The sequence below is a fragment of the Hyaena hyaena genome, unplaced genomic scaffold, assembly GCF_003009895.1.
Source record: "Hyaena hyaena isolate Hyena2069 unplaced genomic scaffold, ASM300989v1 scaffold_0, whole genome shotgun sequence".
Classification (NCBI taxonomy): Eukaryota; Metazoa; Chordata; class Mammalia; order Carnivora; family Hyaenidae; genus Hyaena; species Hyaena hyaena.
The window spans coordinates 2,194,822-2,218,677 of record NW_024080632.1 but is presented as its reverse complement, the minus strand read 5'-3'; the positions used below and the strand labels follow the sequence as shown (position 1 = coordinate 2,218,677).

At 46.8% G+C, this 23,856-nt stretch overlaps 1 long non-coding RNA gene across 2 annotated transcripts in view; it reads left to right on the top strand.

Moving 5' to 3' along the window:
* Window positions 1-23,856, top strand: part of LOC120233921 — a 41,069-nt gene that overhangs the window by 13,191 nt on the left and 4,022 nt on the right. For both annotated transcript variants that reach the window (XR_005528950.1, XR_005528947.1), the window contains exon 3: window positions 23,726-23,791. This is a non-coding gene — a long non-coding RNA (uncharacterized LOC120233921). The remainder of the gene's footprint in view (window positions 1-23,725; window positions 23,792-23,856) is intronic.

The following is a 23,856-nucleotide window of genomic DNA, read 5'->3' as shown; positions in this document are numbered from 1 at the left end:
ATTTGCAGTTCATTGTGGGACGATAGGGAAATAGTCCTGTAGGCAGTGGGGAATACCAGTGAGAAGACAAGACTGGCTGCAAGAGAAGTGGAATTGCCGTGGAGATGGTTCTCATTGGAGCCAAGCAGGTGGTTGAACCAAAGCATAGAGTCCGGGCGTACCTTTAGAGGACGCTTGTGTTTAGTCCCCGGCACTGAAACAGTCGGCCTGTGCCCTCAGCAGGGCCTGAGGGGAGGTGAACAAGGACTGGAACCGACTAAGGAGACTTGTGTGCGCCCGGAGGCCGTGACCGGCGAGGAGCGGCCTGGTGGTCTGACAAGGAGGTCACCACTTTGCGAGCAGTCTTGCAGAAGTGGGGTAGTCTGAGGGTGTGGGTGGACAGGGAGAGGAGGGTGCGTGGCAGTAGAGACGGAAGGCGCGGCGGGTGTGGGGGGAAAGTGAGAGGAGCCCGTTGGTCACAGCGAGGCCGACCAAGGCGCTCCGGAGGGCAGGCGGGGGCCTGTCTGTGCGTAGCCGGTTACAGCCACGGGCACGACGCCTATAGGCGTCTCACGTGGGAGTTTTTGCTTTTATGAGATGTAAATTTTGTGTAACTTCTGTGCCACCTCCTGTTAGAAAAGTAGATTTGAGAACAGGTTTAGAATCTGACTAAAGGGAAGAGAATGTTTAGGTCTATTCATGACATTTGAGGGGGCACAAGGGAAGACAGAGTAAATGTGACTGACTAATTTTTTATTTATTATTCTGAAAAATGTCAAAAGTTATATCCTTTAAATGTGCAGGATCATTTGCAATCATGAATAATATTTTTTCTTCTTTTTGGAAAAACTAGCAGGATGGCTAATGGGGGTTGTTTGGCCTCAGTTTTGTGAAATCTATCACTAAGAAGAGATAATAGACGCCTACTACCAAAAGTGCTGAAATAGTAGTGTGTTTACAAGTGGGAGGTGGGGGTTAGAGTGCTCAGTTTGGAGTGGCGAGGCGTGAGAGTTAGTGTGAGCTTACGCAGCGTGTAGGGTGGGCAGGTCCCGGCTTCAGCCCCGACAGGTCTGCTGCTGCGGGCCTGCCTTGCAGACCTGGGAAGGCCTCCCCGCACTTCTTTCCAGCAGCCTTTACTGCATCATGGAGCTGACGTTAAAATGCACCCATGTCCCACCTAAATTAGCCGAGGCAAAGCTGTGAGTTAAGCTTCACTTGACTAGGAGTGGACGTTAAACATTTACTGACTTTGGTATGATTTTCTTTTCATATTTTGCATCCAGTAAATATTTTTTCAGGTCTCAGCATTTTCGTAGGCCTTTGAGATGCTCATGAGCCCTGGGGGACTATGCCGCGGCGCCTAAGGGGTGAGCCGCCCCTGTTCTGCCAGGATGTCTGGGCACGTCTGGTAGGGGGACCTGCCAGGAATCCTGCTGAAGACACCAGGGTGCCTCCTGGGCAGACGCCCTCCTCGGGGGAGCGGAAGGGACTGTTGCGAGTTAGCTGGGTTTTGTTGCAAGCAGCAGAGAGCCTTTCTTTCATTTTGCAAAACATGGTGCGAGGGTGGGAGGGTGCGCCGGGACCAGAGAAACCTCGGGAGCTCAGGCGGCTGGAGACAAGCCACAGTCTCGCCCACGGACAGGACGGTCTCTCAGGGCGGCCCTCTTTTTGTGTCTTTTTCCTCCTGCTGCGTGTGACTTACTCTTTTTCCTCTCCCCATCCGTCTTCTCTCTGCCTTAGAGACCTTCTGTTTCCTCGTGACTTCGGTTTGCTGTGATCCTTCATAGCCTCTCTAGTCCTTTGTACCTCATAACCTTTGAGCTGTATCTCTCCCAGCTAATCACCTCATTCTCAGTAGTTAGCTTCCTGAGAGAGAGGTTGGAATCGGACTTTGTTGTTACAGGCCACATCAGAGGGCACTGTTAAGCTCTTGGGTCAGGTGTCTGCACTTGGTCTAGAGGCCACGGTGAGGTGAATAGGAGTTGTCTTGTGGTCCTCAGCAGCCTGGGCCTTCCCTTAAAGCTGAGGCCCTTCCCTTAGCAGAATTTGTAGGCTCATAGGCACCATGATTGGGATGTATCGTTCAGTAAGGAAGAAAAAACCTGGCCCAACATCAGAATAGTTTGAAATTTTCCCAAATGTATTCCTGCCCTTCAGAGCCCTGTTAACAGCCTTTGTTCTAAGTCACCCTTTGTTCACATAGAAAAACTAAAATCCCTGTATATATTGAAAGCATTTTCACTTTCCCATTTTCTTCCTATTTTATTCAGTCTCTGACATTACAGGGTCACTCAGGGTCATCTGCAGGATTCTATTTCTCCTGTTAGTGATTTCTGCTGAAAATGATACAGCTACTTCAGATAGTTGTTAGCAAAGTTGGTAATTCTAACCTCATGTCATTCACATATTTCCTCTCCCCCAAGGATCTGGAGAGCTATATAGACATACAGTAATTTAGCACCATCCCCAGATGCATGAGATCTAGAACAGCTAAACGTTGCATCTGAACATCAACATAGCAGCAGTTCGATACCTAAGTGCTTTAATACGTCATTAGAGTTCCGAAGCAAAAGTGATGTTCCCCACACTTAGAAATAGGCATTGAAGTCTACACCCAGACTGCTCTCAGCAGTTATAGAGTCTTGGGGGGTGGGCAGTGGGTGGGACAAATAAAATAGCAATAATCACAGTTGATCTTTGGTCGGCCCTTAAAAATTTCCAGGCACCCTTTTCTGTACTTGTCATGTATTAACATATTTAATTCTTAAACTATCTCGTAAGATTACCTTACAAGGTCAGCTGCCTTTATTATCTCTACTAATTGCATTCTTTACCTCTTAGGTGAGGGTCACACAGCTAGTGTGTGGTAAAGCTAGGGCGCCAGCCTGCTCAGCCCGGCTCCAGTCCGTGCCCCTTCAGTGCTGCTCTCTGCAGAATGGTGAAAAACCAGTGCAGATTTTAGACCCACTAAGGTTCTAGCTCCTCCAGTCTCTCACATCCAGCCTCCAGCATCTGTGAACCTAAAATTCAGTTCAGAGTGAACTTGTCGAGACTGTCTGGGTTTTCCTTTCTAGAGTTTCTCAGGTTTTCTCAGCTTCTCTTTGACCCTATATGCCTTGAATCCCACGTATATAAATTTCATCTATAAATGAGGAACTCTATATTCTGAGCCAGTTCTTAAAAAAAACTCTGTGATCCTAAATTTTCCATAATATAGACCTTCTCTTTTCTCTTGCCTGTCTCCAACCCAGCAGGATCCTCAGGCTTTGGTGGCGCTTCAGCCACCCACTGTGGGCCCTCCTCTGTCTCTTCTTCCGGAGTATCTTGGGGGTTTTGACTCTTGTCACTGTGACAAGTTTTCCCCTTGTGTCACCATTTTTCCTAGATGGAAAATCCCCCTCAAGGCTTTCCAAACCAAAGCTGTCTCTGGAGTTTTTCCAAAGGATGTGCCCTTTGGGCTCAGTGAGGAGGAAGGTCTGCTGGCCTCCTGGTTTTCCCTAAACTCCTGCCTCTCTGGCTTTGAATTCCCCAGACCTTGAACACCTCCCTTAGCTCTAAAGACAGCAGAAATTTCTTTGTTCCTCTGGGGTCTGACTTCTTTTCTTGTGGACCATTGGTGAGTAGAATCTCACTCTGCCCTGCCCCTCCCCTGCCCTCTTGGGAGGCCTCTGCACCAGAACCCTGGCGCCATCTTGTTTTTCTCTCCCACTGCTCTTGTCTTCACCGAGTAGCAGCACTTGTTTTTAAGTGGAGTTTGTTACTTAAGCTTCTGGCGTTTTCCCCAAAGCCTGAACAACTGTACCCATCTCCTTGAATATGATTTTCTGAAAGCCTTCTCACCCTGGGATTATGGTTTTATATCCGTGTCTGCAAACTTGATTCTGAGAGCCATTGTGTTTCCAGCTAAGCATTTTTTCCTTTGTTTTCTTTTGAGCCTTCGCTTTTGTGATAATTTTTTAAATGATTTTCCCCCCTCTTCAGGTCAAGACAAGGATAGGTATTTGTTCATGTTTATTTGGTCATTGCTGAAAGCCAGAATACTCCAGTGGAGCCTGTAGTCTGAATCTCTATGGTTCACATACATAATAAGCTTTTTCATTACTTCCACCCACAGCTGGGAAGCAAGAGAAAGGAGAACCCTTGCTGGTAGCTGTTGGCCCCAGGGCAGCGAGGGTGAGGCAGGGCGATTTCTTCTGCTGCCGCCTGAGGCTGGCTTCTCCCACGCCTGGCCTTATTTCTCTACCACATGAGGAAAATTGACTTGGTCAGGTAAGGGCACCTCAGTGGTCTTTATCCCAGTGGATCTAGTTACCCACTTAACCTTGCCCAGTTAGAAGGTTAAGCCCCTAGATATGGGTGGTATTTTTCTTCCTGACTTCACTTCTCCCGAGTGGTAAGGCTGGGGCCGCTCCTGCCCAGCTCTCCCCCTTCTCTCTTTCCCCCACATGCCCCGCTGACTTTCAGGCAACTGCCCTGTGTGGAAGCCGGGTGGGGTGGCTGATGTTCCTCCTCTCTAGCTCTTCCTGTCTCCGTTCTCTCCTGTGCTGCCCGAGGTACTGTCGGCCAGCCTTCTTTATTACAGGTGGTACAATCCAAGATACAGGTCTAGTATCTTATTGGTTTCCCCTGCATGCCGGTACTTAACTTGCTCTGAAGTTCAGGGTTACCCCTAACCTGGGGAGAAGGAGCCCTCCTTGGATCTAGCCTATGGAATGCTGCAGCAGAAAGTGGGGGTCACAGGCCTAGCTGATGATCAAGTGTTCGTATGTTTGGTGTTTCTAGTTCAGTCCTGTACATGTTTCTCTCTGGAGAACCCAGAGGTGTGTTTGCTGAGGCCATTGGCTAAACTCAGTGTTCGTTTTTACTAGCACACGTTGCAGAAATAACACCGACTGCCCACCAGGGCCAGTCTCACCAAGTAAAAGCCTTAACAGTATGAAGTTCTGCCTCGTTCATTGTAACCATTCCCCGACCCTGTTTGGAATTTCTGTCCATGCTAAGCCTGAATTCTGATTGCCAGGTCTTACCCCATTTTAGGACCATTGTTAATTTTGTATGATTCTTTCTCTGTAAGAAGTCAGCTGCTCTTGCGCTTTATGCTTCCTCAGTGAGCCTGCTTTATAAATCTGATTTCCCCCAAGTGGTTACTTTGGCTTGCCAGATAATACAAGTTATGGGTTGTGACTCGGGTCTGAAAATAGCCAGAATCTGAGATTTCTAAATAGTCCAGTTCATAGAGTGGTTGCTTAGGTATGTGAGAGGGGAGAGGATTGCTGTTCGGGGAGGGAGACCAGATAGGGCTCCAGCTTGTAATGTCCCGAGACCTGATTTGCAATTGCAGATATAGTCAATGCTATTCAGCTGTTCACTTGGAAATGGTTAAGGTGGTAAATTTTGTTATGTGTTTTTTACCACAATAAAAATAAATGCGCTTAAAAAAATAGTTAAGACTCCCAAATCCCTAACTGACAAACTACAGTGACACTCCCAACTCCCAGTGGCACCAGGGACAGTCCTGCCAGAACCCACGTTTTATTCATTTTGTGGCCTCTGAGGCCCGTGTGTGTCCTTGTCCTTCCTTTAGTTGCCCGGCTGGGCCCTGTGCGGCCTGCAGGCATTTCCTTGCCTCTGCCCGAGGGCGGTTTGACCTTCCCAGTCTCTTGCTCCTTTTTCTCCAGAGCCTGGATGTGGATTTGGTCCCCTTGGGTCTTACTACTCCCAACAGTGCAGAGAGGAATCAAGTTTAATCAAGGAAGTCATTCTCAATGAACATTCGAGTTCATCCCCCCTGAGCCTTCTGAGCCACTTTCCTTCCCCGCAGCTGCTGCTTGCCCTCAGGGCTGGCGTCACTGCCTGGTGGGCTGTGAAGGGCTGGGCCCTTGAGGAAGACTGAGCCAACGGATGTGACAGTAGGAGAGGGGCAGGGAGGAGCAGCTGAGTCCCGCAGGAGTACGTGTGCTTCCCTGTGGGACATAGAGTCACTGTCAGTAGGAGTCCTCGTGGTCGTGTCCCGGAGAGACTGCACTTTGCGTAGGTGCCCCATCGGCGCCCTCCTTCCTGAGAGTGGCATGTAACCCTTGCCATTTGACAGTGAGAGGGAGTATCCGCATGGCTGATGCTTCACTGCGGAGTACACTGAAGCCAGTGAGGCCACGTGACCTCTGGTCACACTGCTGTTTAGAGTCAAACTAAGAATTTGAACTTCGGACTGACCTGCAAGTCCAGTGTTCTACCCACCAACCCATATGCTCTTAATGCATGTATATGTGACACATTGACTAGATGGATAAGATAAACTTGCCTTCTATGGTATTCCATAGGGGCCATCGTGGAAGCAAATCACATTCTGTCCCATGACTCCCACGTTTCTGTGTGCAGAGTTGGAGAGCAGGAAGAAAGTGTGTCCACACTGTGAGAGAATGCCACTAAAGTCAGATGTATTTTAGAGCAGTCTTATGAGTCGAAGGTCAAGAGGGAAGAGCTGCTGGGAGGCACCAGGGAGTGCAGGAGGCAGACACGGAGGTAAGAAAGCAGTGCTTGACTTTGAACACAGGAGGAATCCTAATTACAGGGAGGTGGACCCTCTGGTCTCAGGAAGCCTCTGTCTGTGAAACGATGTTCTTGGCAAGGGAATGAATGTGTCATACACTAATTAAAAATAAGGGAAATAAGGAAACTCGTATTTATTTAGCCCCAGCAGTGCTGTGGGCACTTTGATAGATACTTTCACATTTATTATCTTCTTTAATTATCACAGCATAGCGCTGTAGACATTATTATTCATATTTTTACAGATCAGTCTGAGGTCAGACACGATCACATAGCAAGGGGCAGAGCCGGGGCCTCCACCCAGCTGTGTCATTCCATAGGTCATTTCTGTGGGAGGACGTGGCTGAAGGAGAGCTGGGAATGCGCACCTATGCCATCCTTTATCGCTTTAATGACATACAGAGCTCTCCTCACAAGCAACCCTGGCATCATTTCCTCCGTAGTTCTTGTTGCCCTCTCTGGACCTAATTTCATAGTCTCTGTGGTACTCTGCAGTTAAAGAAAAATCACACATGGCTTCTTTTTTGTCTTTTAGCTTCTCTCCACTAGGAGTCATTAGGCCAGGTCCTACAAAAAGCAGTCGTCCTGGGGATCAAGTAAAAACAGTTCTCTTCCCTATATCTGATTAGAATAGAGAGCCCAAATCATTAGCTACTGAACTCGGGGGGGAGGGGGGTGGTTCAGGGAAGCTGGGACTTATGGATTGTGGGGCTTACAGAAGGATGGGCAGGAATAAGGAGCTGGGAGAGAAGAGGGGGGAAGGAAGTGAGCTGACGTACTTAGACCCCAAGTAAGGAAAGTGGTCAAGGGTAGGGACAGGGTGGCCTCCCCAGGAGATCCTGGGTGAGTAGCTGTAAGGGCATAGTCCAGGGGCTCTCACAGTGCCCAGGAGTCATATTGGATTGGAGTCTTTTCTAGCCAACTGGTAGCAGGGAACTGGAGAGGAAGGCATCAAAAGCAACATAAATTCTGCCACGGTCTATAAGACTTTCTGTGATAAAGTTTGACTTGGTTCCAGAAAGGGGAAGCATAGACCCTAGTGACATAAGTTCAGTTAGCAAATCCTGCCCAGAATCCGAACTGCCTTTTTACCATCTTAAAAAGTTGACCTCAGTGTCCTCGGGAGAAATTACCCTATAAATTATTGAGGTAAGTGATTATCAGTAGCATATTCAGGAAATGCTACCTGCTACTTGAGCACCAAGTAGAGGGGAATTCGAATACTGGCCGGGCTGTTACTAACATGTTACACGGATGGCAGCCAGTGGTCAAAGGCTGAGGGACTATATGAGGAGTCTGTTTTGAGGTCATTCCAGTTTTCAGAAGTGCATGGTGCTCCAGTGACTAGGTGCCATACATACGTGTCTAAACAGGCCTTTGCATGAATAGAAACCTGGGATGTGTTCTGAGGCTGGGCATCCTGGTGTGGAGGGGTTTGGCCACGAGAGATTTAGACCCAGTAGTTAGAGGTGCGTGCTTGTACCACTGTGAGTGAAATTCCCCTCTCAGCTTTGGCCAGCTACAACTTCCAGTTATTGAAGTTAGTCCGGGAAGTTGAGAGAGCCTGTGTTCGTTTTCAGGAGTGAGAAGCGCATCTCAGAAATGTGGCCTGGCAGTGGGGCCTTCCAGGGTGTTGTCAGCTTGGGCAGATGAAGAAGTGTGAGTAGTAGACCAGCCAGAGGCCTTAGCGGCTGCTTTAGAGTTCAGGGAAGTCTGGTGGGTCCTTCTTAAGAGGCTTTCTGAGCACCAGCCACTCAGGTGACAGGGTTAACAGCTTCCAAGGGAGGGTTTTACTGTGACCGGTTACCACTGAGGTGGCCTAGGACCCGTGCGGAGGGACTGTAATGAGGAAAACCAGCTCTGGTATCTGGAAGAGTGGGATCCTTGTAAATGTGGGAAATGGGAGGGGGCCCATTTGGGACCATGAGCTTGCCCTGGGTGGCCAGAATGGGTGTCTTCAGGCCCCTCATATCTTCTTTTCCAGGACTGATGGTGATGGTAAAGCAGAGTAGAGCAGGATTGACATTCCGCAGTCCTAAACAATGAGTTCTAAGTGCCTGCTATAACTAAGTTATTGTAAGATCGCTAAGGAAGGGAAGTCAACTGGTATCAAAGTCTTTCTGTACCCTATTATGTGTATTTCACACTGGAAGTTCCAGAAGGTATAATGGAGTAGTGAGGAGGTAGATACTTCTGTTGTGTGCCCAGATCCTTGGCCTTGAACGGAACAAATAATCTCTTAGTCCTGTTACTTGGCAGCATAAAGGTAACCAGGGACCTAAATGGCCTTTCCACTTACGTTTTGTGCGCTAGAGAAAGGTTAAGCAGAGTTCTCTTTTCCTTTGGAGTTGTACCACTGCCAAATTAATATCTGGTTGAGTTCAGGGGCGCCTGGGTGGCTTAGTCGGTTGAGCGTCCGACTTACGCTTAGGTCATGATCTCGCGGTTCGTGGGTTCGAGCCCCGCGTCGGGCTCTGTGCTGACTGCCAGCTCAGAGCCTGGAGCCTGTTTCAGAGTCTGTGACTCCCTCTCTCTCTGACCCTCCCCTGCTCACGCTGTCTCTCTCTCTCTCCTAGAAATAAATAAAAAACATTAAAAAAAAACCAAAAAACAAAACAAAACAAAAATATCTGATTGAGTTCATTTCTAGTACTTCCTGATAATTTGTGAGGAGGAGGAGTTCTGACCAAGCTGGAAACAGGTTTCATGTTCTCTCTCTGTGTACAGAGGCATCCATTATGTCCAGGGGGAACAACATGATAGAATTGTATGGCCTTGGACCTGGAAATCAGGGTCTTACAAGAACACATTAGTGGATTGCTGCCTAATGGGATAATTTGCGAATCCCTTATAAAACACTTCTCTGGGTAGGGAGTTATTTCCTGTGGTGTTCAATAACGATAAACCCGGGGCACCTGGGTGGCTCAGTCAGTTAAGCGTCCGACTTCAGCTCAGGTCATGATCTTGCAGTTTGTGGGTTTGAGCCCCACGTCGGGTTCTGTGCTGACAGCTAGCTCAGAGCCTGGAGCCTGCTTCCGATTCTGTATCTCCCTCTCTATCTGACCCTCCCCTACTCACACAATCTCTCTCTCAGAAATAAATAAAAAACATTAAAAAGAAAAAAATTTTAAAAATAATGATAAACCCATATTGCATTAACAAATGACATTTTTATGAAAAACAGCTATTTTCTAAAAAACAGAAGGAAGAATGGCAATGTTTACATTTTCACAAATGTCTGTAAATGTATGAGGCTTAAATAAAAAGCATCTCCTTCTATATTCAGTCTCCTGAGTTTGTTGTTTTGGTTGAAGTAGATGAAGACATCTGGCCTCACACAGATGATATAGTTGGAAAAGGGATTATTTGTAGCCTTTTCAGGTAACTCTGAGTTCATTTGTGATCTAGCAGTAAAACTTGACAAGTGGTAGGTTTGTAAAGGTTAGTCGCAGTGTGAATCTGAAACCCTATCTGAACTTTTTGTACTCTAGCAAAATCCATTGGTCTCTAGTACTTTGAACAGATCTTTTACCAGTGATGATTTTATTAACTCACACGTTGGTCATTTGGAAAATACTGTTTCGCTGCGTAATGCAGATCTTGCAAATGTTCACACATTTCATTATACATAATAAAGAAAATCATGTGTTTTAGTCAGTCTCACTAGAAAAGTCTTCAGATGTTGGAAAGCTGTAGAGTTCATGGGGGCAGACCCAAGTTTCCTGAAGTCCCAGTTTTCACTTGAAAGTTTGGGTTTGACCATGGGTAACTTACACATATCGTCAGTGGCTTCCTGTTACCTGAAGTGTCTGCCCTGTACCCAGGTCTGCTGCATAACCATTTTGTCATTCTTTCAAGTGAAAAATGATGTTCTGTCAAGAAAGGGGCTAGTTGGGCTTGCAACTCAGTTGTGCAAGTGCTTTTCCTCGAGGCAGCTGTTGCACTTTGCTAAGCAAGCTGGTGTACTTCCCATTTTAAACGCATGGAATGTGATAAATAGAAAATTCAAACATATATTTATATATATTTAATACAGATATAGTAATGCTAATATATGTAAGATAATAAATGGATTTAGATTTAATAAAATTAATAATTTTTATTGCTTTTTCAAGGATATTCTTAGGTGAAAAAAATTTTAAACTCTCAGTCCATGGAGGTGAAGAATACAATTAACTACTAGCACTGTTTAGTGCCTTTGCCTTAGGATTTCATATGAGGTGCCTAAGGAATCCACAGTTTTACCAACGAGTGAGTGTTTCTGCATCCTCAGTGCAAATCTCAACACAGTGACAGAAGCAGTGTCTTAGCGTTATTCTGAAAATCATATTGATCTTGTTTTGTAAGGGTTTGGGGACCCCCAAGGGTCTTCAGATCATATTTTAAGAACTGTTCTAAGACAATAACTGAAAAGAACTGAAATTACTTTTTCTGAGAGTTTGGATAAATTGTTCAGGATCTCACGCTCACAAGTTAGTTTTTTTGCTTTTTGTTTTTGCAAGGGACTTAACTTGTGGCTGTTGGACTTATTTCAGCCTATTGATGTTTTATTTGTAAGAATTGAGTACCTTCAAGGGGGAGTAGCCCGGAAGGGCCCACTGGTCCCTGATACCTCAAACTAGACAACTGCCCACTTTTATATTATCTGCTTGACCCTTGGAGGTGTTTGACTTCATGCCCCTTGCTGGAGTAGTTTTAAGATGAACTAGGCCAGACGTTAGGCACTTAGCATGTTGTATGAGGAGCCTTAGACCTAGTGTGAGTAAGGAAACCATGTGAAGGACATGTGTGGTTAAACATAATTTAGAGTTTATGTTTAAAATTTCTGTGAGTGGGAGGAAGGAGAGCAGGGATAGAGACAAAAGAAGGAAAAGAAGTGGATACCACAGCACATCCAGTTTATTCTGAGCTAGGGAATTAGGTAAAAGATGAGTCTTTAAAGAAAAAAATTTCTTTGTCATTCTATAGCCAGTATTTATTCTGAGCATTTCCCCTAACTTAAAAAATGCTTTAAATAAAACCTGAAACTGTTTAATAGGCCATCCATCTGGATTATTTATTCTTCAGCAAACATTTGGCTTTGTCCTGTGAGACTAGCATAATTTTATATACTAGTGACTCAGTGGTGAGCAAAATGGACCCAGTTCTTGCCTTCATGGAGTTCATGTCTAGATGGACATTAATCAACAGATGATAATTACAAATTGTGAGAAGCATGTTGAGAACAAGAATCTAAATCAAAGGATGCTGAGCTCATGTAATTAGAAACTATTTCACTTGGGAGCATCACTAGGGAGATGAAGAGTATCTGTTATGGTGATCCAGGGAGATGGGTAGTACAGACCCATTTTACAGACAGGTAGCTGATGCTCAGGTAGATTAGGAAATGGTCTGAGTCCACACTGGTAGTGATGGGAATAGGATTTGAGCAGTGATCTGTAGGCCTACTCTGTGTTTTAACTACCACGTAACTATACAAGCCCTGTCCTGTGCTGGGGAGAGTTAGAAGTCAAGTAGAGTGGTTTCTTTTTTTTTTTTCTTTTCTTTTTTTTTTTTTTTATAGTTGACAGAATGTTTTCACATTAAGTATGAGACATTGATCAGGCACATTTATCCTCTGGATCAGTGCTTCACAGGGTTTACTGCATGTTAGAGTCTCATCAAGAATCCCTGGAGATCTTGATAAAATACACTTTCTGACTAAGTAGGTCTCGGGTGGGGCCTGAGAATCTGCATTTCTGACCAACTCCCAGTTAAGTCTAATAATGGTGGTCTGTGGATCCCTTTTTGAAATCAGGCTTTTAGAGCCCATTTTCCTTTTCCACATCCTCTTACTACCTGTTGATCCCAGTTATTTCAGGCTTTGGCAGAGGGAGAATGGAGGTGGGGGCAGATTGCTGGTGGCGATTTTAAACCTTTTGTCAGGGTTGCTCGTTAATCAGCAGCAGAGAAGGGCTCTGGCTAATTTAAGGTCAGAAAGGATGACCGAATTGAAGGCAGAGTGGAGGGGCCCAGTAGCCCTAGAGAGCGCCCACGAGAGTGGGAACTAACCCAGCATCTGTTCTGGGCGCCATCTGGAACAGCTCCATTCATTACTCCTCAGAGCATGGGGAGAGAAAGTCTTGGGTGAGCTTAGGTCTGCTCCTTGCCCGTGACTACTGAATAGTGATGGGGTGTCCCTGGGGACCGAGCTTTCACAGTGGAAGGTCGGAGCACCCGGATTGATCAGCCCGTCAGTTAGGTTAGGAGGGAGAGGTAGTGACAGTGCAGTGTGGAAGGGGAGTGGCAGCTGGGAGGTGATGAAGTTACTGCTGTTGCCCGCAAGGTCCTAGGGCTGCTCCCAGTTAGCGGTGCAAAAACTCTGTGTTTAGCAGGCAGGCAGATTGAGGAAAGAGAAAAGATAGTGTTTTGTGAGCCCTGGCATGTGCATTGTCTTAGTTTTGTAACAACCCTGAGAGATAGAAATGTAAGTATTATTTCTCTTTTACATCTGAGGAAATTGTCTTAGGCTTAGATAACTTGCTTAAAGTCAGACAGTAAGTGGAAAAGCTGCAAAGTATTTTGTAATATAACAGAATTTGGCAGGAACTACTGCTTCTTGGGGAAAACGGTGGCTTTAAGTGGGCTGAGCATTTTAAGGAGTGGTGGAAGTGGGGAGAACGTGTGTGGATACAGGGAGCTGAGGTGCTTGGTGACTCAAGATCTCCCAGGTAGAATGCTCGCAGGAGCAGATTGCTGTGTTGACGGTAGGTGTTTATGGGTTTTGATGTATGTAGAGGAAGAGTGGAATTTTTTTCCTTTCAGAATATTTTCTGGTGATCAGGCTATCTGGGTTAGATTGGAGCTCTTTCATACTCTCAGCCCCCTAGAGGCCGCATAGTATTAAGGCTTCTCAGCTGGGTGATTGTTTGACAGGGTTTATGATGATTTAGGGAGATGCTGAGATCACAGTTGCCGTGGAAAAGGAAGTGGCGTGGCCCAGTGGATGGAGTCTTGTGTGCACTTAATGTGTGGCACCCCAGCCTATTGCAGTCCGTGGCATACAGGCAGGCTTTGTCTTGTTGGTACAGGAATGAGCCGTGTTCCCTCACTGGCCAGGCGCTGAGAAGAGGCTCCTGCTGCCTGCTGGCCATAGTGGAAGCTGTGCTTCAAATAGGAAGTCTTCCATGACCAAATGTTACCTTACTTCTAGAGGGAGCGTTCTTTTCCATTCCTGCCCACTTCCCTTTGAGTTTGAGCCTTCAAATTTTATTCTAAGAAAGTATTCTTCCTATCATACACAAAACTGTAATTTGGTAGAGCTAAGAAAGGCTTAAAGCTCTTCTTGAGGCCACAAAGCTCACAATAGACACAGGCTAAATTTACCTCTGGTTGGTCTACCACGTAACCTGTGCTCACCCTCCTTCACCACAGCACCCAACAGGGGTGTGTGTGTGTGTGTGTGTGTGAGAGAGAGAGAGAGAGAGCGTGCGCGCGCATTTGTGTGAGGGACTTTTGGTGGGAGGTGAAGACTGAATATACCATTTATGGATTTATTTTCTTTAGAAATTGAAGCAAAGAGGGAACTGTTGGAAAGGAAAGGAAAAATTAAGATTATTCTAAGAAATGTAGTCTCTTGAGTAAAAGAATGTAAATGAGATACACAACTTTTATTCTAAAGTGAGCAAAAGGGAAATGGCTCAGGATTTTACAGAGTGGAAAGGGCTTGGATCAGTGTGAAATAAGCATGGCCCATTCAGCATCCCAGAAGAATAAACAAATGTCCGTTGTGTATTGTATTGTACGTAGGGCTTGCAGAGGTCAGTAGAGGAGGACACGATACTGAAAGCATTCCGTGTCCTTCTCGTGTTAGTCACTGGATCTAGTGGTTTCCTAGGCCGCGGCCTCCTGTGGCTGTGACAGTGCGCCACAGACCGGGTGGCTTAGAACAACAGAAATTTATTCTGTTGTGAAGGCCAGAAGTCTGAAATCGGGGTGTCAGCAGGGTCGTACTCCCTCTGAAGCCTCTAGGGGGAGAATCTTTTGCGTCTTCTAGGTTCTGGTGGTTGCCCACCCTCCTGAGCATTGCTTGGCTTGTGGACACATCTCTCTAATCTCTGCCCCCATCTCCGCACTACTTTCTAGCCCATGTGTGCATGTGTCTGTCTGAATTTCTCTTTCCTTTCTATTACAAAGACACCAGTCATTGGACTCAGGGCCCACCCTAATCCAATGTGACCTCATCCTAAGTAATTACATATGCAAAGGCCCTATTTCCAGTAAGGTCACACCCTGAGGTTCCAAGTGGACGTGGGTTTTTGGGAGAGTGTTCAGCCTGGTACAGTTTCTCCTGCAAAGCTCTGGCTGTTCCAGCCTGACATTGACGATCTTGTGCTGGAATGAATGTTGGCACTTGGTGCTGCAGTTACAAGACGGGGATTTAGCTGTTGAGTTTTGATTGGGCTGCAGTGGAAAGGGAGACTCTGACAGTGTGGGGTCTGAGGGAGAAGATGTGTTGAGTGCAGTGAGGACTTCAAGGGAATTTTTACATGGCTTTTGGAAACCATACTGGAAGAGAGCATTCCCTGCTCCAGAAACGAACATTTCCAGGAGGAGTGCTGAGGCCAGGTTCACTTGCTACTAGAAGTGCAGCAGCGCAGCCGCCCACTCAGGAGCTGACGTCCTCGTGGGACTTGGTTCTCCAGCCCCCGCTGGGGCCTTTGCCATACTTCACTTCCTGTCTGCACGGGCCCCGTCCGTCCTTCACTTTGGGGAATGCTGGTGGTCCCCTGCCTTCCTGGTTTTCTTAAGATCAAGTTCTAGCTCTATAGGAAGACCACTGCTGCCCAGATGTCTTACAGCTGTGAAGGTTTTATGTTTTCTCAAGAATGAGTCTTAAGAAAAAACTGTCCTTAGCACCTAAAGTGTCCCCGTGGCTTGCAGGACCCTGTTATGCATGACTCCTGCTTTGCCCTGTCTTGTGCCTTCTACATGTGAACTTGCACTCCCTACGGTTTGTCGTCCTGACTGTCTCTAGACGCCGGCCGTTCCCTAGGCTGGGACCCCCTGCCCTCCTACTCTTTGTGGCCAACTCAGTTTGTCCTTTGGATTTCAGGAGAGTCTACTGGAGGTCTTCCTTGTCACGCTGAGACTAGTTAGGAGGCCCCTCGTTCAGGCAGCTGTGTCTGCAGGTGTGAGCCTCTGGGACAGCCCTGGTCACGCAGTACTGGACCTGTCACCTGCCCCTCCTCCACTGTAAACCACAGGAATGCGGAAACCAGGACTGTCTGTTCATCACAGGACCCTCCGGCACTTAGCCCAGTGCCCGACGAACACTGGCGACAAATACAGATGCGAAGCTGGTAGAGCATATGCCTGTGCCGCACGCTCTGAGCCTGTGCCTAGGGGCTCAGCGCCCAGGACGCTGCGTCAGCGCTTGTCCTCTAGGCCTGCTTCTGGGTGGCTGGGCAGACGGTCATCTACACAGGAAACCCTAAACATGGCCCGAGCCAGCATGTACTAGGGACTGGGGACACAGGGCTCTTCTTATAAAACACTTCCCAGTAATTAAGGGACCGACAAGTTGCTTTGGATTCTGTATACTTCACACTGACTAGTCTCGTACGTCATCATCTGAGCTCGTGCTCGTCGTCTTTGCTGCGAGTCTTCTCCAGACCTTCAGACACAGTTGTCTGCTGTGTAGACATGTGAGGAAGATTAATAACGTGGCTGCTTCAACCCATGGCGGTTAGTGGTGGTTATTTTGGGGGAGTGTGGAGGCAGAGACATACCTTCTTTTCCTGTTCGTCTTTTGTTTATATCCTTTCCAGAAAGTGTGCCCTTGTCCCTTTGAGTGAAAAAAACAAATTTAACCCGCATGTTCTGACAGATCTAGTTCTAGATAAGAAATTAGTTTGATCTCTGCTGAAATAGATTTAACTGACAAATTAGAGTCTGCTACTATAGAGTAGGATTATTTCTATTTAATGCTATATAGGAAGTCTGGCAGCCATAAATCTGTAGAAAGACCTGTAGTACTTTCTGTATTTCTCATAGTTCAAGTAATTGTATTTTCTCGAAAACCAGAGAAGAGGTAATTTTCACTTGACTTTATGACAGAGTAATTATGTAGTTATTCTTAAATGACTAGATTTCCTGAGCCGGCAGTCTGAATTTCAGAGAATACGTTCGAGATGAAAGAAAAAAAGGAGGAGAAAGACGGCAGAGCGCGTAGGTGTAGATGCGGCGTGTGGGAGAGTGAGGACGCCGTCGTCACGTTGTTCCTGTTTTCTCGGTCCGTTATCTTGGCAGGTTAGCAGCCCCAAGAGAGGGAGGAGGAGGGGGTCCAGGAGATTTGAGGAGAAGGAAGGACCCTGGACATCGCTGTTGTGACTGCCAAGTGGCAATTGAAAATCCTGGAAAGTGTGTACTAAAGGCTTTCAGAAGAATTTGTGGAAGCCTGTGCCCACCGGAGGTTCGTCGTCATGAATTCAGGAAAGCCTGGCATCATTCAGCTGCTTGGGTGCCTATATGGATAGGTGGGGATTGGATTTATGTAAGGTCGGGGTGTTATTAAAATGGTGTGACGGGGAGAAGGTGACGAGAGTTAACGGTGAGCGAGGAAGAGGAGCTCTGATGGACGGGAGTGGAGTGAGGGGGTGACAGGAGAAAGGGAAAGGTCAGTGCTGGTGAGTCTGCGGGTGGAGGACTGCTGGAGGGGGGCTGGCGGGGACGAAGCGCCGGTGGCCGGCCGGTGGCTTGCTGCTGAGCAGACAGGAGGGGCGGCCTGGGAGCCGTGGTGGAGCAGGAGGGTGGCCGGTGAGGGGGTGGGGTCGCGGAGTGTGTGCCAGGGAAGGAGGCGGGAGGGGCACGTGGGGTCTGTGAGTGGGTCAGAGAGCAAGTAAATGCAGACCGGAGGTCGGTCCTGTGGAAACAAAGGGTAGATTCTGTCAGATGAGCAGAGTCAGAAAGCTGGCAGGGCAGGGTGTTGTGGTCAAATGATAGGGTTTCACTGGAGACAGGTCAGCCTCTCACGGCATTTGATCACTAGGTCCTCATCGGCTCCAGGTAGTGACGGGCCTGATCTGCGTGCTTTCCTGATGCCTGTGCAGGCAGTTTGTTTAGCTCTGATTTAGAATGCTGGGGTGTGTCTTTTTCCTGATCTCTACGTCTTCACTACAAGGATCGCCTAAGCCAAGGCTTACTAGTTTCCTTTTTGTTACGGAAAATTTCAGGTAAACTCAAAACAGTAGAGGAAGTAACAAAATGTACCTCTGTACACCCTCCACCCAGGTTCCAAAACCCATCATCTTTTACTGTTCCTGCTTCACTTACTTCTTTACTTCTTCTTCGTTCACATGAGAAGCCAGTTTGTCACCTGAGTTAGGTTTTGTGGGCCACTCCAGGTCCTTAGGGTCTCAGCATTTTACTGATAACATGAGCACTTGTGCAGCCAGCATTTCAAAAAAGAAGAGAGTACATCATACAAATGTCTGTCCTTGAGTCTCCAAAGCATGCCTTTCACATCATGACTCCCTGATGGCATACAAAATGGGGTTTGTGATAGGCCAGTACGTCTCCATTATCCCAATTATTTTAAAAGGAAACATGCAACATCATGTTAGGTGACAGAGTTGCCTGATGTTCTAAGACGAAGGGGAAGTATACTTACAAATCCCTTTCATTCCTTTGGTGCGACTTCATTCACACAGCATCTGCCCTGCATCTTCTATTCCCCAGGCTTTTGGAAGGTGTCAGAGTGTGCTCCAGCTTTCTGGAACATTGGCTACAGTGTCCCGACCTCCCCCTCTGTGGTTGGCACTCCTCTGCTGCCTCGGGCGTCCCAGCACCGCGGGCCCCCGCGGGCCCCCGCCTCTCCATGTGTCGTACTCATTGGCATCTCTCTTCTCCAGCGCCTGCCCTGTGGAGACGGGGTCCTTCCACTTTGAGTTCCCGGTTTGCAACCGCAGAATCATTTTAACAAGAAATTCATGAAAAACTAGTGTACTTTTTTTTTCCAGGCAAAATAGTATTTTTTGGTTAGCTGTGTAAAAGAGTAGCAGATGTAAAAGGTATATGCAAAAGTGCATTTAATCAGTTTTTCAAAATCCACATCGACGCCTCCTAGCAGAGCATCATGAGCTCCTTCTGGGGCCGAGGGGCTGTTATCTGTATGCTCTGCAATCAGACTCTGGCTGAAGTTGGGAAAGAAAACAGTGTCCTTACTCTGTCCCGACTCTTGACGTTTGCAGCCTGCAGTTGTCACCAGGGGGGCCTCCTCCCACAGGCATGTCTGCCTTCAAGGAAAATGAAGGGGCTCCGGGGGGGCTCCGACTGCCTCCAGGTGGTGGAGTTTTAGCATTGCATGTCGGTCTAGGATGGGGAGCGCTTGTCCGGAGCAGCCCTCAAAGGGGCCGTAGCTCTGTTCTTTGTCCCAGCACCTCCGCCTCCAGGTGGCCCTTCCCGAGCCAGCACCCAGAGACTCATTTTTTACTTCTTGCATCTCAGCATCAGGTGTGTGTTTGCTGATCCCTCACTTTTAGCTGTACTGAGAGCTCAGTGCTGATTCGGATATTGCTTGGTGTCACAATGTTAAGATGAGGCAAAGATTTCAGTGGATAGAAGGCCCTTTTTCACAGAAGGTGGAGTTGGAGGCACATGGGCTAAATTTAGGCAATTTTTCTCTCAAATCTCAGCCGAACTCTTAACTTCCTGTTTGAGCAGTTCTTCCCCATTGTAGGTTGAACCCCTGGACAGCTGGGGGCACTCCTGAGGTCTCTTGTGGAAAGACGGGACGTTGCCCTGGGCAGTGGCAGGTGACCTCAGGACAAGGCTCCTTCCCCCTGAGATCAGAAAGCTGGTCCCGCAGCCCTGCAGGCTGTCCCCTTCAGAGTTCTTGTGGGACTTTGGATATGGGCCAGGTCTTGAGTGAGAGAATCCTGGGACCGTGTGATTTGGGATCTGTGGGCTTTGTAGCTCATATCTGCTCTCTTGCCTTCCGGCCTCCCTTGTATGTCTGGAGGCAGCGGGGGGAAGTTGATGGCAGGGGTCCTTTTTGTTGTTTGTCCTTCTGTTGTTCATTGGTTCATCCCATGGAAAACTGGAGTTTTTCTTTATCTTTTTTCTTTTTCCTAAAGAATGTAGCTGGCCCCGCCCCCCGCCGTGTGGTAAGACTTGCAGGTACGGGTAAGCCTTTCTCCCTGGACAGAGGTGCCTGATTGTTCCTTGAGGGACGCTCTGCCGGGAGTTCAGGCAGGAATTCCATGTGCCTGGACTCCGGTGCGGACATTCTGCCTTCTGAGCAGTCCGTCCGAGGGGCGTCCCGGCCCTCGCTGCTTCCATTTCCAAGTGCGGAGAGCCACGCAGTGTGCGGGCGGCTGGGGCGGGCGGGGTGTGGCACCGTGCCTTCGTCCTCCTGCCCTGAAGCCGCGGACTCCTCTCTGGACTCCTCTCCGGCCGGGGACGGGCGGTGCTCACGGGCGGTGCTCACGGGCGGTGCTCACGGGCGGCTGGGGAAGCCGGCCACTCGGGGTGTTCAGTTTAGTTCAGTTTCCCGTCTGTACAATGTACCTGGTTTAGGGCTCACTTTGTTGTTGCAAGAGGAGCAGGAGAAGAAGGTTTTCTCTGCATTAACTGATTTTTCTGTCATAAAAAATTTCAAATTCACAGGCGTACCGTTTCACTTCCCGTTTCTCCTTCACCGTGTATCCATTACCGAGACTCAGCAGGTCCAGCGATTTTGCTGCATGATGTTTCATCTGTCCTTTTTCACGGTGTCTCCCTTCTTGGCTGAAGCATTTGGAGACTCCTCTCCCACATCAGGTCACTCCATTCCTGCAAACTCCACTGTCCGTCTTTGAAAACACTGCCATGTTTTGCCTGACTGGAGTGGCAGCGGGACACTTGACAACAGTTGGCGGTATTCCTTGTATAATCTGACACCCCGTCCCTCATCACGTTTCCTTCGCTGTCTCCTTTCAGCAGCCGGTTCATTTGAATCAGATTCCAAAGAAGGTCCTCATATTACATTGGATCCTTAGGCCTTGAGTCCACTGAATCTGAGCAGCTCCCCCCACCGCTCCCCATTTCCAGTCATGTACTTGGTACTTTTTTTTTTAATAGTTTATTGTCAAGTTGGTTTCCATATAACACCCAGTGTGCGTCCCCACAAGTGCCCTCCTCCATGCCTATCTCCCCCCTTCCCCTCCCCCCATCAGCCCTCAGCTTGTTCTCGGCATTTACGAGTCTCTCATGGTTTGCCTCTCTCCCTCTCCCCCACTATTTTTCCCCTTCTCCCCCATCCAGTCATGTACTTGGAACAATCATTGGGCAGCTGTCCTGTGGACTGGCTCCCATTTTGGTATTTTTCTGCTTGCTTTCTGGCATTTCTTCTATCCCTTCTCGTACCTTTAAATAAAAATGATGTCTGGAGTCTTGGTTAGGTTCCGGTTCAGTCTTTCAGCAAAAATGTTCCGAAGTGATGCTGTGTGTTTCCTGTGTTTACTATCAGTCACGTGCAGGGGGCAGGGGTACACACAGCTCTGGTTGCTCCTCTTTGAGTGATGCTGAGATTGGTGAGTGGGTTTACGTGATGACAGCCTGACCCTCTCAATCTCAAGTTTCTGGTCACAGGTATTTCATTAGGGTTACATATTTCCTAGCTGGGTTGTTACAGTACCTCAAAAGATTGTTCGCAGAGGAAAGCTAGAATGGAAGCCAGTTTTCAGGGCAAAAATTTGGTGCCCTAGTTACTTTTAGTTTTGCTCAGTGCCTTGAATCTCTGTCTCTCTGCCTCTGTCTGTCCCTGTCTTTCTCTCTCTGCTCCCCTCCACCCCCATTCCCCACCCCTGAAATCATTGTAAACTTGTGGACTTTTGTATATTTAATTTGTTCCAGTAGATTGCACTCATTATTCCTTTTTCGATGATGAGTTGTCCCAGTTTTGGCCAGTGGGAGTCTCTTCATAAATTGGCATCACTGTTCCTTTGGCATGAGTCTCTTGCTTTCTGGCATAACAAGATGTCCCAGGCTCATTTTGTAAAATGCTCTGGCCTTGAAATCAGCTGTTCCTCCAAGGACCCCTGTGTCTTTTGGTGGAGAAGGGTATTTAAGGGGATGGTGTTTTGCCTTTGGTTGTCATTGCTTCTAGGTCTTTTTGGTGGATAGAGCTAGAAAAGACGTGAATTCAAACATAAATTTTATGTTGTACGATTTTTTTCCTTAACTTTGATTTTATGTTTATATCTGGTTTTTCTTACACTGAATCTTGGTTCCTAACAGCAATCACAAAATTACTTATTTGCATGATCCTGATTTACACACCAGTGTAAACAACACACCAGTGTTGTTATAACTAACAAACTACTGAAAGAAGTTTGATTTCTTTGCGGCTTCGTTTGCTGACAGTGTGTCCCTCTGAGTATGCACACGAAGTATGCTGTACTCAGAGGCCCTCGGTGGATGTTACCAACTTGAAAATTCATTCTCTCCATTTGCTTTAAAATTTGGAGATTGTTTTCCTTTTTTTGATTTAGTTTATTTTTGGAATATATATAAACGTGTTTCCAAAGCCACGACTACATGACAAGGTACATTTGGAAGAGTTTTAATTCAACTTTGTCTCCTTCATCTCCACAGATAACCGCTTGCATTCGGTTTTGTGTTATCCTCCATGTTAATTTGTGTACATTGTGTAAACGTACACATTTGCATTTGCATCCCTGCTTTGCACAAAAGTTAGCACAGTGTATATACCCTTCTGTGTCTTGCTTTGTTCGTTAAACAGTACGACCAGGGTTTGCTTCGTATCGGTGCATAGTGTTCTTCCTTGTTCTTTTTTTTGAGCAGCTAAGCAGCATTTTAGTCTGAGGAAGTACTAGAGTTAATTGGACCAGTGTGCTCTGGATAGGCCTTGGGTTGTCTGCAGTTTTGCTGTGACAGGTACTGCCTCACTGAATAACCTGGGACATCAGTCACTTCCTGTTTTTACCAGTATATCTTGGGCTGGAAGTGTGTGTTACAGAACAAAGGATAAATGCACATATAAATTTTCTGGCCATTGGCTATATTTTTGCTGAAATTTGGGTATCTAGTCAAATTTCAAAATCCTAACACTTCTGCTTGAAAGCAGTCCGATTTATTTTGCCATTTTATTGTTAAAGACGTCTCTTCATTTGCCATTACCCTATCTTTGTAGGGAACATATTATTGAAAGTGTTTTAAGATCTGTTGATTTCATTTAATGAGTTAATTGAAGGGTCACTTACTCTAGAATACAGGGGGTGAAAAGATTGGTAAAACATAGTCCTACACCTCACAAGAGTTCAGATAGACTATTTTGGGATTTATTTTCCTTTGTTTCCTGATCATTCTGTTTGTTGTATATTTTGTCCCATGTTGGTCATCAAAAGACTGGTAATAAGGCACTGGGAAATGTCCCTTACAGCAAGTAATGTCTGTTGCGGGACAAGAGGGTGTTGTAAAGTATTCGATAAATGCATGTAACACATAGAAATTGAACACCTCCCCTTCACCAGAATATAAGAGTGAGCAGCACAGAGTTCCTCCCTCGTGGCATTTACGAGTACGGGAGATCTATCAAAAGCCAAGGGACAAGAAGATAATTACGAGTTATAGGTACTTTGAAGGACTCAAAACAAGAGATAAAAATAGAGTCTCAGCCAGGGGCCTTCTTTAGGTAAGGGAGGGGCAGCCGCCACAGTGAACCACACCCAAGGGGGGAGGAGACAGCATTTCAGGCACTAGCTTGGGGTGCTAAGAACTGAAATAGAAAGCACAGTGAGGTGTGGGGGAGAGTGGGGGAGAGTGTAGGCAAGGTCATTCAAGGCCTTGGGTCTTCTCTTAATAAGGGTTTGGGTTTTAAGTACATCAGGAAACCAGTGAGGACAATTAAACAAGGGAATGGCATTCAGTACCACTGTTGTGTATGTTTTCTTCCTGTAGATGGAAAGGCTACTCAAATGTGGTATTTTAGCTCTAACGCAACATTGTCTTTCCTGAGGTTCAAAGTGGAGATAGTTTTCCTTCTTGCTCCTTTATGCAGGACAGCTGCTTCTCCTATTCAGGTCTTCTGAGGATTTTTCTTTTTCAATAATACTCCCTTGGTGATGTCTAGATAATTACAGTAAGTGGTTGTAAGTGGATTATATATACGTGGGCTCTGAACAGCAGCATGATATCTACAAATTCTCTTCTTCAGACCTGCAAATCCAAGAGATACATCTCTCTGGAAGATAAGAGAGCTTCTTCCTCAAGATCAAAAAAGGTCTGTATTACTGCATCACATTCATATGAAATTAATTATGGGAACAATAGTAATTTTCTGGAAAG